General features: G+C 41.3%; 1 long non-coding RNA gene across 2 annotated transcripts in view; it reads left to right on the top strand.

Annotated features, from left to right (window-relative positions):
- Positions 1–11,847: 11,847 nt before the first annotated feature.
- Positions 11,848–17,207, top strand: part of LOC120400382 — a 37,167-nt gene continuing 31,807 nt past the window's right edge. For both annotated transcript variants that reach the window (XR_005595786.1, XR_005595785.1), the window contains exon 1: positions 11,848–12,002. This is a non-coding gene — a long non-coding RNA (uncharacterized LOC120400382). The remainder of the gene's footprint in view (positions 12,003–17,207) is intronic.

Here is a 17,207-nt window from a genome sequence, read left to right as displayed (position 1 = left end):
CATAGTACAGACTGCAGAATGCTAAGATTAGTTTGTTAGTATTTTATATGATTCTGAGCATTCACTGATGTTTCTCATACATAGAAAGTGAGTAAATTACTCAGAAAATATCAGTGAATTATACCCGCAAAAACTCCCTGGTTCTTGTTTAACTTTAATCACAAGCATTTGTTTACATCTCATTCATATTATATTTCAAACCTAAATCCAAATACATCTTCAAGAAGTGCTGATGTGACAGATAATTCCTTGCAACCACAAATGCTTAAGGAGAGCTTCACTTCTGACTGTAGATATTTTTCCTTTTTTCCTCTCTAATTGGTTACTCTTCTTCCCTCCCGCCCTCACAGTTTCTCCACTTTAGTGTCACTGTATTTGCCCTTCATGATTCTTTCCATCCCTCCCTTCCTCTTTTCTTTTTCTCCCTCCCACCTCAATATCACCACTAATCTGACATTATCAGAAGGGGGGGAGGGAAATGGGACCCCCCTGGGGCCAAGCCAGCACCACCCAAGCCCAGAATTGTGCAGGAGTGACTTCTAGCTTCCTTCTGGGGTTACTAGGGATCATCTGGCCTTCCTTCTCTTACCCTCCACTCCCTGCCCAGATGGGGGGGTTCAGGAAGAAAGAAATCCAGGGGAGGAGCAAGCCATCCAGGCCTGAGAAATTCAACCCAGCAGGAACAAATGCAAAGAGCAGTCTCAGCAGGAACTGTCAGAGGCCAGTGGTTTCATCAGTCTGCTTTCCACAGTTATCATTCTGGACATTCCTAGTGCTGACAAGGTGTTTGCCCCCAGATTCCTTTCCATAGTACTCCTTCCTAGATAGTCATTTCCCATTTTGTATGTGTGCATCTGATTGCTCCTTCCTAAGTGGTGTACTTTGCATTTGCCCTTATTGAATTTCATCCTATTTACTTCAGACCATTTCTCCAGTTTGCCCAGATCATTCTGAATTTTAATTCTATCCTCCAAAGCACTTGCAACCCATCCCAGCTTGGTATCGTCCACATCTTTTAAGTGTCCTCTGTATGCCATTATCTAAATCATTGATAAAGATATTGAACAGAACCGGACCCAGAACTGATCCCTGTTGGATTCCACTCTTTATGCCCTTCCAGCATGACTGTGAACCACTGATAACTACTCTCTGGGCAGTTTTCCAACCAATTTTCACCCACCTTATAGTAGCTCTATCTAGGTTGCATTTCCCTAGTTTGTTTATGAGAAGGTCATGCAAGACAGTATCAAAAGATTTAAAATCAAGATATACCACCTCTACCGCTTTCCCCCCCATCCACAAGGCTTATTACCCTGTCAGAGAAAGCCATCAGGTTGGTTTGACACAATTTGTTTTTGACTAATTCATGCTGACTATTACTTACCACCTTATCTTCTAGATGTTTGTAAATTGATTGCTTAATTATTTGCTCCATTATCCTCCTGGGTAAGAAGTTAAGCTGATTGATCTCTAATTCCCTGGGTTGTCCTTATTTCCCTTTTTATAGATGGGCACTATATTTACCCTTTTCCAGTCTTCTGGAATCTCTCCCATCTTCCATGACTTCTCAAAGATAATTGCTAATGGCTCAGATATCTCCTCAGTCAGCTCCTTGAGTATCCTAGGATGCATTTCATTAGGCCCTGGTGACTGGAAAACATCCAATTTGTTCCAGTAATTTTTAACTTGTTGTTTCCTGTTTTAGCCTCTTTTTATCCTACCTCATTTTCATTGCATTCACTACATTAGATGTCCAATCATCACCACCCTTCTTGGTGAAAACTAAAACAAAGAAGTCATTAAGCACCTCTGCCATTTCCACATTTTCTGTTGTTGTTCCCCTCCCCCCCACCCCGCTCCCATTAAGTAATGGGCCTACCCTGTTAGTCTTCCTCTTGCTTCTAATGTATTTGTAGAATGTTTTCTTGCTACCCTTTATGTCTCTAGCTAGTTTGATCTCATTTTGTGCCTTGGCTTTTCTAATTTTGTCCCTACATACTTGTGTTATTTGTTTATATTCATCATTTGTAATTTGACCAAGTTTCTACTTTTTGTATGATTCCTTTTTGATGTTTAGATCATTGAAGAACTCCTGGTTAAGCCAGGGTTGTCTCTTGCCATACTTCCTATCTTTCCTATGCAGTGGGCTAGTTTGCTCTTGTGCCCTCAATAATGTCTCTTTGAAAAACTGCCAACTGTTTTCTATTGTTTTTCTCCTTAGACTTGCTTCCCATGGGATCTTACCTACCAACAACCTGAGTTTGCTAAAGTCTGCCTTCTTGAAATCCATTGTCTTTATTTTACTATTATTCTTCTTCTTACCATTCCTTAGAATCATGAACTCTATCATTTTATGATCCCTTTTTCACCCAAGCTGCTTTCCACTTTCAAATTCTCAACCAGTTCCTTCCTATTTGTCAAAATCACATCTAGAACATCCTCTCTCCTGGTAGCTGTGTCCATCTTCTGAAATAAAAAATTGTCTCCAGTACATTCCAAGAAGTTATTGAATAATCCGTGCCCTGCTGTGTATTTTCCCAACAGATGTCTGGGTAGTTGAAGTCCCCCATCACCACCAAGTCCTGTGCTTCGGATGATTTTTTTTTAGCTGTTTAAAAAAAGCCTCATCCACCTCTTCTTCCTGGTTAAGTGGTCTGTAGTAGACCCCTACCATGACACCCCTCTGCAGCCTTCCTACATCCTGCTCTGCTGCTTGCACTGCCTTCAGTGCAGCAGGAAAACATCCTGCTGCTTTTCATTCCTCCTGTACCTCTGGAGAGGTTTAGAGCAGGATTTGGCTGGAAGGAAGTAAAAAATTACAGTGACCATGCAATCTGGAGTAAAATTACAATTTTACAGTTGCAGCATTGCCATTTAAAGGAACATAACTGCGCATTTGGTCAAAAATCACAGACCCATATGCTTTATAGGTGATAAAGCTTGAGTCACTCTTCTAATTGCATTCAATTTGTAATTATTATACAGTAACATACATCTTTGTCTCACAGTCCAGGAGCCAAATTCACATATCCCAGGTGTGAAATTTGTCTTTAATGTTATACTATAAATGGGTAATAATTTTCTATAAGGCCTATTGCTAGAGACCACTTTCAGTGAGTTGTGAAGTACTGCAACTCTCTATTGTGTCATTTTCTGGTTTAGTGGTTAGAAATGAGGTTTTGGTATGTAAATCCAGGAGTGTTGCAAAAGAAAGCCATTAAGCAAGCCTCTCAGATGACTGTTCAAAGAGAAGCCAATTTCTTTTTAGATTTAGTTGACTTACAAAAATATACCATGCAAAATTAATATGTATTTATCTTCTCACTTTAATATCATTTTAAGTTCAGACCTCCAGAAAATTAAGACATGATGCTAAAATGAGGTCAAGAAAACAGGATGAAAAAGTCATTTATAGGAGCCTTGATGCTTATTTTATTAAACAATCTGGCTAGACAAATCTATTAGAGGACCAGAGTCTCGGGCCTTCATTATCCATTGCCACACTCAGGCAGAACAGAAAATCCAGCCTTAACTCTAAGGATGTTTCCCACATGATCGCAGAGCCAAGATAGCTAGCTTCTAAATCACCTTCCCCACAATCCCTAGGGAAAGAGCCATTTCATGGGCAAAGAGGTCGGTGGTCTGAGAGGCTGTTGTTAGCTAGTACAACTTAGGGCCACCCTAGGCTTCTTTAATCTACACCAGAGCCAGCACTGGAGCAGAAAGTCATGAAGCAGCTACCATCTCCCTAACTGCCCCATCTCTCTGCACTGGTGCAATAAAATATTGGTTTTCAAACTGGGGTATGCTTACCCTTAAGGGTACACAAACTCTTGTCAGGGGGTATGGGAGAAAAATCCTTTAATGCTGGATAGGGAAGGGGAGTGGAACGATGCACACCTGAGCAGACTCCCCTACACAGGCTCAGGCAGGCAGGGCCAGGGGATGCAGTGCTGGCCTTACGGATGGATCACATGGGACCACACAGGGTGCCATGGTCAGGGACATGTCATAGTCCAGAGGCAAGGAGTAGGGCAGGCCTGGGGTGCAAGGCTGCATAAGTGAGCTCAGGGCAATGGGAGATGGGGCAGCAGTGCTTAATTTGTGCTCTGGAGCAACACTCTCCAGGGCTTATGTGTTGTATTGCATCATGTTATCCCTTACAGACTTTTTGTTTTGTTTTTGTTTTCATAGATATATTATGACCCTATCTCAGATGGAGGTATGCAGTAGACTACATTATTTTGAAAGGTGTATACACCCTAAAAAGTTGGAAAACTACTGCAGTAGAGAATCTGGCTTGTAACATCTATGGGACTGATGCGGCTCTCAGTTAAATTGGTTTAAAAAATCCTTTTGGGTCAAAACTTCCATTGAGTTCATTAGGGGGCCAGGATTTCACCTTCTTCAATTTGATTTATTCTGTACATGTCATTGAAAGATGACATCAAAGCAATCATAAGCTCTGGTGTATGTGGGTGGCATTGATTCATATTAGGTGGTGCCATCATAGTACTAGTTTACCAATAAGATATGAGTGCAGTATCTGCTAGGGGACCTGAATGAACAACCTTCTGTTCTAAAGACCAGACTTCTATAAACATCAGGTAAGCCATGTAAAGACTTCAACTAACATAAAAAGCGAATTTAAAAAAATACCTCTGGTGAATTTAAGATGCATACAACATTATCCTGTTATAAAGCCCAGTGCTGTAACTTCATAATTTGTTTTTCTGATAGAAATTATGTAAGACAGGGAATGGAAGTGGATATTCTGATCCAAAACTGGACATTTGTGAACTCTGACTACTGTACACTCCAAAATATCCAGAAGATTCTTTGTAACTCACTCTCCCTACCAGTGTAATTGTATTTAGTAGTAATATTTGCTATTATTTACTGTCAAAGTTAAGTAGGAGTGAGCTAGCTTCTGCAAGAAATAATAAGCAAGTGACTAGATCCTCTCTTAATAGTAAAAAAATACTTTAAAACTAGAGTAGGTCAAATGCTGCAAAAATACAAGTCCCATACATTCATTGGAATGCTGATTGTCTTCTCAGTTCCTCCTCATTCAGTACCATTTATTATATCTCTAACTATTCATACAAAATTATTGTTGTACTTACAAATGTTTGGGAGCAAGAGTATTCACTGTTCATTCTTGGTTATTTTTTACTCCTTCATCAAGTTAACAGTTTTATTCAGCTACTTGGATAACAAAAAGAATAGCCTATGACTTAGGTGAACAATCACACATCCCGAAAGGCAAAGAGTTAAGTAATCAAAGTGAAACATTTGCAAACACTCCATAAATTGAAATTTATTCACATGATGGGTAGGTGAATATCTGTGAACAACAAATCTCTGCAGAAATCAAGACCAGAGATTGTTGTTTTGCTAAGGTCACACAGCAAGTATGCAGCAGAAATTGAAACACTACTCAAATTGCCTGATTCTCACTCCTGTACTTTAACCAGAAGAAAATTGTACAGCAGTTGCACTCCATAAAGCAAAAGTACATATAAAGTGACATAATGTGTTTAATAACTACAAGCTGGATCCTGTAAACTCCTGCGCATAGTATTTTTTTCTTAGACATTGTCCCATTAAGTAGCAGGCTCAGTCCATATTTATTTGCATTTGTATTTAACAGTGAGAAACTCCAAATATGAAATTGATTACCTGTATTTTTAAATATAAACACAAATTATTCATACCCCCCCCCATTTCTAGACTTTTCAAGTTAACTAAGTTGTGTTTGAAAGATGTCTTCAAATTAATTTAAAATCCCTATAAATTAATATTCATGGCATGCTTATATACAGTGTAGCATAACATAGATTCAAAAGCCTCTGAAAGTTTTTATTATTAAAATGCAACCTCTCTCCCAAATTCCTTTAGCTGTTTTGCCATCTTTTTTTATGCAACTCTGAATATTATAAATAGCATACATTGTAGTTCTTCATTTTTTTCTTAAGAAAGAAATGGGGGAAATGTACTGTTTTACAGAGGAACTCATGTATCTATAATATGTCTCTTTTTTATAATGTAAAGTGTGTGTGTGTGTGTATACACACAGACACACACACTGTAGTACTAATGTCAGTGTACTAATATGTCTATATGTAAACATAGGCAATAATATAAAGCATAGTATGTTTTATATGTCTATATATTTCCATAAGCGATAACAAAAAAAATCTTAAAATAAAACAGTCTTCTCTGAATAGGCTAAATTAGATATTAAACAATGTTACTTATATCTATTATACAAACTCTCAGAAGGCCACATTTAATGCCTTTTCTAGCTCAAGTAGAGCTTGATATCTGTTCAATCAAGTTTGCCTTTCAGGCATTTTTAGAGACACTCACTCATGGCCTCTGCACATACATAATGCTTTGTGTCTGAAAATGAAACCACTACAATACAGAATTGCTTAGCTCTTCGGCAGCTATGCAGCCTGCAGTATTTTGAGCAAAAGCCATACTATACAGTTAGTGCTAAAATTCTGATTTTAGAAGAAGTATGAACAGTTAGTGTTTTTGTGGAACATGGAGATGCACAAAAAGATGGACAGATGTACACATAGTACGTACTAAAGACTGTGTTACATTTGCTATTTATTCGGGTTCTTTTATGGTGCTCTTCCCATTTGTATCTGAGCGCCTTGTTAATAGTACTGCCATCCAGTTATTATGTGTTGAAATGTTTATGAAAAACGGCCTGGATCCAGTTATGCAATTGTAGATATAGTCCATCAGTGATAATCAGTTATTTTTATCAATGACCTGAAAAGAATTGAAATTATAGATTCACCATGCAAAAAGAGTTTGGGGGGAAAACATATTACAGGAATATGTTATATATCCTTATTTCAGCACTTTCCAAGTTCACACTCATCTTTATCAGGTTGATTTTTCTATAACTTCCTGTTCCTTTCCAATCTCTGCTGCCACATTTCTGTTTAAAATCAAACATCTTCTGTACTATGTACAACAATTAAAACAAAAACAAAGGGGGGGGGCAGAAGAGAAACAGTGTCTATGTGCAAGTCAGTTTTCTGCATGACATAAATGTTCCATATGAACAACTTGCTCTGAAGATTCTGTTTTATAATCTTTTGCTTATCTTTCAATAGTTAGGTTTTTAGAGCTTCCTTTATCGTACCAACTTTTATCATGTATGATCTAAGATATCTCTATTATTCTACCTCCCCAAATATAGTTAACACTTCTGTGCTGCTGTTGATTCATTGTACTAAGCAGAGTTACTGTCCCTCTTTATTTTTGGTCAGCTGTTTCAATCTAGCTTTGAAAATGGGATTAGTTTAGTATTGGGGACTCCAAATAAAATCTTTCTCAAATGCAAAGCAAACACAACTGACATTGAAAACTCTGTGAAGCTTGAAAGTGTGTCTCTTCCACCAATGGAAGCTGGTCCAATAAAAGTATTACCTCACCCATCTTCTTTCTCTCATTAAAAACTCAAGCACTGAAGAATGAAAATTACTGTAATTTATTCATTTAAAAATATGTATCCTTTTATCCTTCAGCTTGCTGCAGCATTTGCATAGGGTATTCGCTGGAAAGGAGGTGATGAACAGTGTTTTTCCCCAGGAATTGTACTGCTTGGGAGTCTGTGCCCAGTGCTGTCGAGATTTTTGTATTGAAATAGTGCTGACTATGCCATTGTGATGTTTTGGGGACTACCCACAAGGCTAAGGGGTTCTATAACCACCTGCCCTGTAACCTTAGGAGGCCTTTGTATTGTATAGCTATGGTTCAGATCCCTGATACCTGTAGACAGCCTGCAAGCATAAGGTCTCACCTTGGTTCTTGCCTGCCCAGTTACTCTTTGCAGAGTGACACCAACAGCCCTTCCAGTCCCGAGTCACCCTAAATACACCCTCCCTGGCTCCCTGTGTTCTTAATTACCACTAACTCCAACTGTTACCCTCTGGTTCATTAGCCTTGAAGGCATGAAACAAGCCCCCAGTTATCAGCTCACTTTGGCACACAAACTCCACACAGTTTGCACACCAGAGAGCTGCTTGGGATTAAAAATAAACAAAGTTTATTTAGTAGGAAATCCACACATTCAAAGAACTCATAAGGGGAAAGTAAACATATACAAGTTACCCAGAAAATAAACACAAAGACAACCTCAGGCTTCATACGTCCATATATGATATTATCCCTTTTCTACTGTATTACCTACTGCCTTTGAACAGTTTCCCAGTGTACCCCTGAGCTACAGGAAAGACCCTGCATTCATGGTCTCCTCCTTTGACACTGTTCTACCAGTTCTGGATAAAATCCGCAGTTCCAAGCCTGTTTTAAAGAGGCTTTTTCCTTCCCCACCTCCCCCACCCCCAGTCCATGGTGACTCATGGTTATTCAGCCTGTTGGGATCCTGGGAGTGGGCGGGCCTACTGCTAAAGGACCTCCCTCACCCTAAGAGGAGGATCTACAAGGTCTAGGATCTCAATTAAGTACGGGGGACAACTAAAGATATAACAGGGACAGGAGTGAGGTCACAGGGCTAAATTAAGGCAACCTGACAGGGACACCAAGCAGAGAACCCCAGACAGCGCCCACTGCTCCTCGAAGGCATCAAGGGAGCCAGCGGATGCCACCGAGAGGAACTCTTCTTGGATGCGTGAGACCAGGGAGGGCAGAAATAGACCTCACAATTGCAGAGTACTCCCTGGTCTAAAATCCTCCTCCTAGTGGTGTAGATGGCTACTTTGGCTTGGGCCAGGAGGAGGTTGACAAGGAGGTCTCATGACTTAGTGAGGCTATGGATAGGGTGTGCAAATATAAACAAGTGTGGGGAGAAGTGCAGCCAGGACCTCATCAGGAGGTTCTGGAGGAGCCAGAATAGGGCTGCAACCTGGCACACTCCAGATGCACGTGCACCAGGGTCTCCCTCATGCTGCAAAAGGGGCAGGTGTCTGGGATGGGGATGAACCGTGCCAAGAACACGCCCGTTCACACGGCTTTGTGAAGGAACCGCCAACTGATATCCCCACTGGGCTTCGGGACTAGGGAGGCATATAGGCTGGCCCACCGGGGTTCCTCACATAAGAACGGCCGTACCAGGTCAGACCAAAGGTCCCTCTAGCCCAGTATCTGTCTACCAACAATGGCCAATGCCAGGTGCCCCAGAGAGAGTGAACCTAATAGGCAATGATCAAGTGTTCTCTCTCCTGCCATCTATCTCCATCCTCTGACAAACAGAGGCTAGGGACACCATTATTACCCATCCTGGCTAATAGCCATTTATGGACTTAACCACCATGAATTTATCCAGTTCTCCAGAGGTGGTAGGAGGTCCTGCCCCTTCGTGTCAGGGTGGGACATGAGGGTGAGGACGTGAAGGGTATGGAGCATGAGCATGTACAGATGTTTCCTTGGCATGGTCCGGAAACGAGCCAGCTGCAATTCGTGCAGCCGGCTCACAGTGAAGGGGTGGGATTGCCGAGTGGTTCCCCAGGGCAGGGGCCTAATGAAAAGGTCCAGATGGCCTGGGGTGTAGAGAGGGTAGAAGGGACGCCCTCTCACAGGACCCTATCGAGGTAGGCCCACATGGTTATTCAGAGTGGGAAAATTCCCTCTTGACTTGTTGCTTAGGAGCCAGGGTGTCCTTTTCAATTTGGAGTTCTTTCAATTAACTCTAATGTCCACCATTGCCCTTTCCTAGGATGCACAGTGGATAATTACTTACAGCCAGTTTCATGTAAACAACGGGTTTGTGAGGTACCTGTGACAGAGTGCTGAGATCTGGCAGGTGGGTCACAGTCTGATCACTGTAGCCTCAATTAGTTCCCCCAGTGATGGCTGATTGAATAATTATCTAATTAGAAAGAGAGGCTGGGGAGGTAAGGAACTAATTTGCTCTCATCTGACTACCCTGATAGAAGACAGGAAGGGCATTACAGGAGGAAAGGACTAGCTGGATGTGGAATGAAAGAGTTCCCTTGCAAGGGAGACTGCTTGTCTTACTAGGGCGCTAGTAAAGAAGGGTTAAAAGATGTAGAGATTTAGAACTGTGATGTTGCTTTGTATTGGTGTGGGTAGAAGGATTTAGAACAGGGATCGGCAATCTTTGGCATGTGGCCCAGCACGGTAAGCACCCTGGCGGGCCAGGCCAGTTTGTTTACCTGCCGCGTCCGCAGGTTCGGCTGATCGCATCTCCCACTGGCTGCGGTTCACTGCTCCAGGCCAATGGGGGCTGTGGGAAGTGGTGCGGGCCAAGGGATGTACTGGCCGCCGCTTCCCGCAGTCCCCATTGGCCTGGAGTGGCAAACCATGGCCAGTGGGAGCCGCGATCAGCTGAACCTGCAGACACGGCAGGTAAACAAACCGGCCCAGCCCGCCAGGGTGCTTATCTTGGAAGGCTGCGGGCCAAAGGTTGCAATCCCTGATTTTGAATAAAATACAGCCTGACCACTAAAAGAAATTGGGTCTGTCCAGTTTCTGGGACAGCTGAGGACAGGGAAAGAGTATGCCCTCCTCACAGTAGCCCTCCTTGCTTGACTACTCGCTGCTCTGCTATGAGGTTCAACTGAAATTTATTATTATAGTTTCCTATATATACAGATTCATAACCATTGTCTGTAACTATATCTCATAATGACTGTCAAATTCAGAAAATTACAACCTTTCATAAAAAAATCTTTCTTGATGTATTTTTTATAGTACAACATATGGTATGCACTCAGTTGGTTCAACTGTTTTTTTCCTTCATTTAAACCTTCTCTTCACCCCTTGGAGTTTCTGGACTCTGATTGTCAGATATGGTAAACAGAGAAAGGCTGGGAACATTGCCTGGGCCTTAGAGGAGGTTATAGTCTAGGATTACATGTTTTGTGAGTGGGAAGAACTTGCCTTTCAACCAGATGATGGTGTTTATACCTTACCATGTGAATCTCTTAAATGTTTTGTTTATTATGCTTTGAATTATATTACATCATACACCATGCATAGCTAGCTCCAACAGAGATTCCAGATCCTAGTGATCAGCTGAAAAAGAAAGCAAAATACCTCTGTACAATAGAGTTCAGTTCTTGTAGCAGTCTTGGTTATTACATAGATAAAGTTTATTTTTCAAAAGCCATTTTCTGTTGGTGTACATGTACTTGGATACTTACAACTGAATGTTCCACTCTGAGCAATCACAAGTGATTTAGTTGATGTTTTCAAATGCAGGCAAGTATTTGAGTACTACCTGTCTTCAGGCAGAGGTGTTCAGATTTTGTCAAATTATTTGATGGATTTTTGCCTTTTTCAATTTAATAACTTTTTTCAACAGATCAGTTTTTCAGGTATTTGACCAATTCTGCCTGTAGATAAAGGAGGTAGGGCCATTGAGAACTAAGTGTAATCAAGCGACCTAGCCATGGTGTGAATTTTTTGGGAATCTGTATACAACATATGAATTCCAGTTTGATTTTGAACTGCCTTTATCCTTATTTCTTATAACTGTATTTTGTTCTACCTTATGCTCCTTGTGCTAAGGAGATAGGCAGTGGCACTTGCATGTCTGTCCATGAAAAGGCTGATCATAAAGGACTATCAGCACCTGAATAGATCTTGAGAGAGAACCTGGAGAGAACCAAAAACAGCCCCCCACCCCTCCCACCCCCAAAAAAACCCTTGCATCCTAAATAAAGCCAGTTTTCTCCAATTTCTCTACAAAGGCAGGCTGGAGTTTGAAGGAATGGAATTTCCCCAGAAGCAGCACCAAAAAAACAGATGTCTGTGCTAAGATTTATAACCTCAGAGAGACTCACAAAACAGAGGAAGCATGGGCAGAAGAGAGGAACAAATGGGGGTTTATTTCATAGGAGGGTTGTTTTTTAACTGTGGGACCTAGAAGAAGAAAGCTAGCTGGAGATGGAGAGAGACTCCACGATTCAAAGGAGAGGCCATATATTGGAGGGGGCAGATCCTAGACACCCTAGAGGACTCTGACCAAATCCCAAAAATGCTTCAGAATGGTGAGGAAACTGAGGCAGGGAAGAGTGTTTAGATGTTTTACTATTTTGTCTCTATCTGTATTTCTCTTGTGCTAGCAAAGTAATGGATGACTGGTTTAGGAATCAACATCTGTGTATTATGTGCTAAACCAGGGGTTGGCAACCTTTCAGAAGTGGTGAGCCGAGTCTTCATTTATTCACTCTAATTTAAGGTTTTGCGTGCCAGTAATACATTTTACCGTTTTTAGAAGGTCTATTTCTATAAGTCTATAATATATAACTAAACTATTGTTGTATGTAAAGTAAATAAGGTTTTTTAAATGTTTAAGAAGCTTCATTTAAAATTAAATTAAAATGCAGAGCCCCCCAGACTGGTGGCCAGGACCCAGGCAGTGTGAGTGCCACTGAAAATCGGCTCACATGCCGACTTCGGCACCTGTGTCATAGGTGCCTACCCCTGTGCTAAACTATCCTGTGTTCCTGGAGAGCTCAACTGTAACCCAGAGGGCCCACAAGATTGGAGTTCTGAGGAGGAGTGTGCTTAAGCAGCTGAGGTATTTATGTGCGAGGTCAGGACCGATCCTGGGGGCTAGGACAGCTGGATCATGAGATCCCATTTCTGGGAAGGGGTAACAGAAAAAATCTTATACCCACAAAGTGTGTCAGAGGCCAAGATAAAAAATAGTGCTAAGTCCTACTGACTTTGAAAGTTAATGGAATTTTGGCTCCTAAGTCACTTAGGTAATTTTGGAACAATTTACCCACAGAATGGAAGATTTAGAATACCTTGCCATGAACCAGTACAGCTCTGTATTAAAATCTCTAACTTTTTTTTTCCTTTGAGTTTGAGTCATGGCATTGTTAGAGTCATGGTGTTAGAATGAAAATCTTCTATCCTCAGAGAAAAGATAAAAAGTTTTTTTTGTTTTTTTTTATTTATTTCTTAGCCAGGAGCTTTGCCTCACTGTTCTTGGTACCAGTCAGCCTGACAATTAATTTTCTGCTTCGTTCTGTCTACCTATTTAATTTCCTGCATTTCATTTCATTTCCAACAATACTTTCCAATACTCAGTAGAGACTCCTTCACAAATGGGGCTCTGATTATGCTCATATTTCCACAATAAATATAATTTGCTACAGCTCAACTAAATTTAAAGACAAGATTACTTTCACTAAGTGTTTTATCTGGGGCAGCAGTTTATTAATTATTAATTTGTATTGTGATAGTGCCTAGGCATCCCAGTCATAGACCAGGACCCAGCGGTACTAACATAAAACTAAATGACTGTCCCTGCCCTGTAGCATTTACAATCCATGTAAAATTTATGCCAGACCTTTCCTTCAGTTTGCTGAATTCTCTCTTTGACTTGCTTAACCTTCTTGTTTAGTTTAGCAGTTTTGGAAGCCGTTATCTCTAGCTACTCATTTTAGTATAAACCATTAAAAATATTTGCCAGCTATTATGACAGAAATCCTATTCTGCATATAGGCTGAATGTAGTACTATAAATGACTTCTAAATGATAACTGTAGGCAAGTACTGATTTTAAATAGTGGGTCTCATACCAGTCAGACCCATTTTATTACACTATTTCAGTAGTGCACAGGGATCCTAAATATGGATCAGTTTCCTGTTATCCTAGGCACTATACAAATAAATAAGACATAAGACAGTCCATGCCACAGAGAGATCACAGTCTAAGATAGTGAAAGATGAATAAACAAACAGGAAGTGTGTGAGGCAAGAACTAGGTTAAATGAAGATGGGCATAAACTACCTGTGACACTTATAAGTAGTCATCAACCTAGTCAATGGTAGCTGGTAAATTTACTTTGCATTTTGCCTTTATTTCCTGGTATTATTTCACTTTATGCAGAATCATGACACCAAAGTTAAAAACAAATGTATAAGCTTGACAAATTAATCTCACACTATTTAAAGTTTCCTGGAACATTGTTTTTCTTATAGCCTCCATCCTGGGTCTTTTTTCTATGTAGCATCACCTTTTCTTTGGGGGTGTGAAGAGGTGGGAAGAAAGATTATGGGTTTTTTTAATTGTGAGTTTAGTGCTAAAGAAAAGTGGCATAATGACAGCCACAAGATAGTGTAACTGCACCTGCTGCAGGGAGTCATTGCGAAGTGTGGTGGTACACAAGTTCCCTGGTGCCTGGTAGCATGCTGCGTGTACCATGGGCAGTGTTGCTATATCTCACAAGTTTATCATGACCTTAGTGGGTTTGGGGGTGGTTTTTACTTGTCTCATGAAAATACGAAGAAAAGCTGCCAACTTGTGAATTTTCTCTTATTTGAAATGGCTACTATTCCTCATTACTGTCAATGGGCTGAAGCCAGCAAGATGGCAACCATTACCCTACAGTCTGTCAGGGTGTGGGACTGAGTCTGTCCTTAATAACCAAAGGCATGTCCATAGGCAAGATTGCTGCCACTTTCTGGCTTGGGATATTAGCCAGGACACCGTTAGGAGACAGGAACTCGAAGGCACAGCGGAGACTCTGTAAAAGGAGCATGAGGCAGATGTAGGGTTGCAGGAGTATGGGGAGCAGGAGGAGTCTGAGGGGAAAAGTTATGTGAGGAGCAGGAAGAGACTGAGAACGGTGCAGAGGATAGTGATGGGTGTGAAAGAGGCATAGAATACCCAGGGGCTAGTAGATGGTAAGGGGATCCCCTCTGAACAGCCAGTGGGAGGGATGCATTTAGCATGTGTATTTAAAACTGGATTTTGATCCTGGAAACCACACTGACATTTTGGGGGCAGGTGGCTTCCCCTTAAAGCATCAAAAATCAGAAGGCAAATAACACCTTCCACCCATATGTATTATTTTTAGCAAATCTCATTATTTTAAAGCCAATCACATGATTGTGATGGGGGAGGGTCTGACTCATGATTTTTGTACATGTAGCATTGGCAATACTGTATGAGCTTGGAGGCAAGTACTATGGTTGTGCCAAGCACTAGGATCTAACTGCAAGTAACAATGAGGATTCCTTTACAAGGGCTGCCAGAAATAAGAGGGCCTATACCATAGGTGCACTTACTTTAGGACGGAAGAATCCCATGCACTGCTACAGACTAGGGACCAAGTGGCTAAGCAGCAGTTCTGCAGAAAAGGATCTACTTTTCTGGGGGGAGGGATAGCTCAGTGGTTTGAACATTGGCCTGCTAAACCCAGGGTTGTGAATTCAATCCTTGAGGGGGCCACTTAGGGATCTGGGGTAAAAATCAGTACTTGGTCCTGCTAGTGAAGGCAGGGGGCTGGACTCAATGACCTTTCAAGGTCCCTTCCAGTTCTAGGAGATTGGTATATCTCCAATTACACTGCTCTAAAATTTTTGAGAAGTCGTCTGCTTCAGAGATAAAATGTTCTATTTATTATGTATTTTGATGTGCTGAGTTCAAATATGACAATTAAAACAACTGATTGGCTACTGTTTCTAAGTTATTTAAGTTTTTACATTTTATGTCTATGTATATTGTGTAGATAGTAGAGTTTTAATCATAAATTGTAAACCTAGGTCTTTTCATGTGTTTATGGTTGTTTTACATGATAATATTTCACCTGTCCTGTTTATGTAACACTTTAAAAATCAGCAAAAGGGTTATCTAACTAAAATTTATTATGAAACAAAAGGCAAAAAACTATTATGTACATAGTTTAGTCCTATTGAGTGTCTACTCGGCGCTTCTTGGCTTGTCTCTTGTATTCATTAAATGGAGCATCCCTTGTCACTGTCCAGCAATAGTCTGCAAGCATTGATGGGCTCCATTTGCCCTGATAGCGTTTCTCCATTGTTGCAATGTCCTGGTGAAATCACTCGCCGTGCTCGTCGCTCACTGCTCCGCAGTTCGTTGGAAAGAAAATCTAGATGAGAGTGCAAAAAATGTATCTTTAGTGACATGTTGCAACCAAGGCTTTTGTATGCCTTGAGGAGGTTTTCCACCAACAACCTATAGTTGTCTGCCTTGTTGTTTCCGGGAAAATTTATTGGCACTAACTGGAAGGCTTTCCATGCCGTCTTTTCCTTGCCACGCAGTGGATCATCTCGAAGAAGTTCACGAATCTGAGGACCAACAAAGACACCTTCCTTTATCTTAGCTTCACTTAACCTTGGAAATTTTCTACGGAGGTACTTGAAAGCTGCTTGTGTTTTGTCAATGGCCTTGACAAAGTTCTTCATCAGATCATGCTTGATGTGTAAGGGTGGTAGGAAAAGCTGAACACTTTTCCTCCCCAGCTCCAATGACTGTTGGAGTGGCCAATCTTTCTTGATGTAGTGGGAATCTCTTGCACGACTATCCCATTCGCAGAGAAAACAGCAGTACTTTGTGTATCCAGTCTGCAGACCAAGCAAGAGAGCAACAACCTTCAAATCGCCACAAAGCTGCCACTGATGTTGGTCATAGTTTATGCACCTCAAAAGTTGTTTCATGTTGTCATAGGTTTCCTTCATATGGACTGCATGACCAACTGGAATTGATGGCAAAACATTGCCATTATGCAGTAAAACAGCTTTAAGATTCGTCTTCGATGAATCAATGAACAGTCTCCACTCATCTGGATTGTGAACGATGTTGAGGGCTGCCATCACACCATCGATGTTGTTGCAGGCTACAAGATCACCTTCCATGAAGAAGAATGGGTCAAGATCCTTTTGACGGTCCCGGAACATGGAAACCCTAACATCACCTGCCAGGAGATTCCACTGCTGTAGTCTGGAGCCCAACAGCTCTGCCTTACTCTTGGGTAGTTCCAAATCCCTGACAAGGTCATTCAGTTCACCTTGTGTTATGAGGTGTGGTTCAGAGGAGGAGGATGGGAGAAAATGTGGGTCCTGTGACATTGATGGTTCAGGACCAGAAGTTTCATCCTCTTCCTCTTCCTCGTCTGACTCAAGTGAGAATGATTCTGGTGCATCAGGAACCGGCAGTCCTTCTCCGTGGGGTACTGGACGTATAGCTGATGGAATGTTTGGATAATGCACAGTCCACTTTTTCTTCGTTGACACACCTTTCCCAACTGGAAGCACCAAGCAGAAGTAACAATTGCTGGTATGATCTGTTGGCTCTCTCCAAATCACTGCAAAAGGCATAGATTTCCTTTTCCTGTTCAACCACTGGCGAAGATTTGTTGCACAAGTGTTGCAGCATATGTGGCCCACCTCTTGTCCTGATCTCCAATTTTGCAGCCAAAATAAAGGTGATAGGCT

This window comes from Mauremys reevesii, linkage group 3 (assembly GCF_016161935.1).
Source record: "Mauremys reevesii isolate NIE-2019 linkage group 3, ASM1616193v1, whole genome shotgun sequence".
Lineage (NCBI taxonomy): Eukaryota > Metazoa > Chordata > Testudines > Geoemydidae > Mauremys > Mauremys reevesii.
Note: the sequence above shows the minus strand (reverse complement) of the source record. Positions and strands in the feature narration are given on the sequence as shown.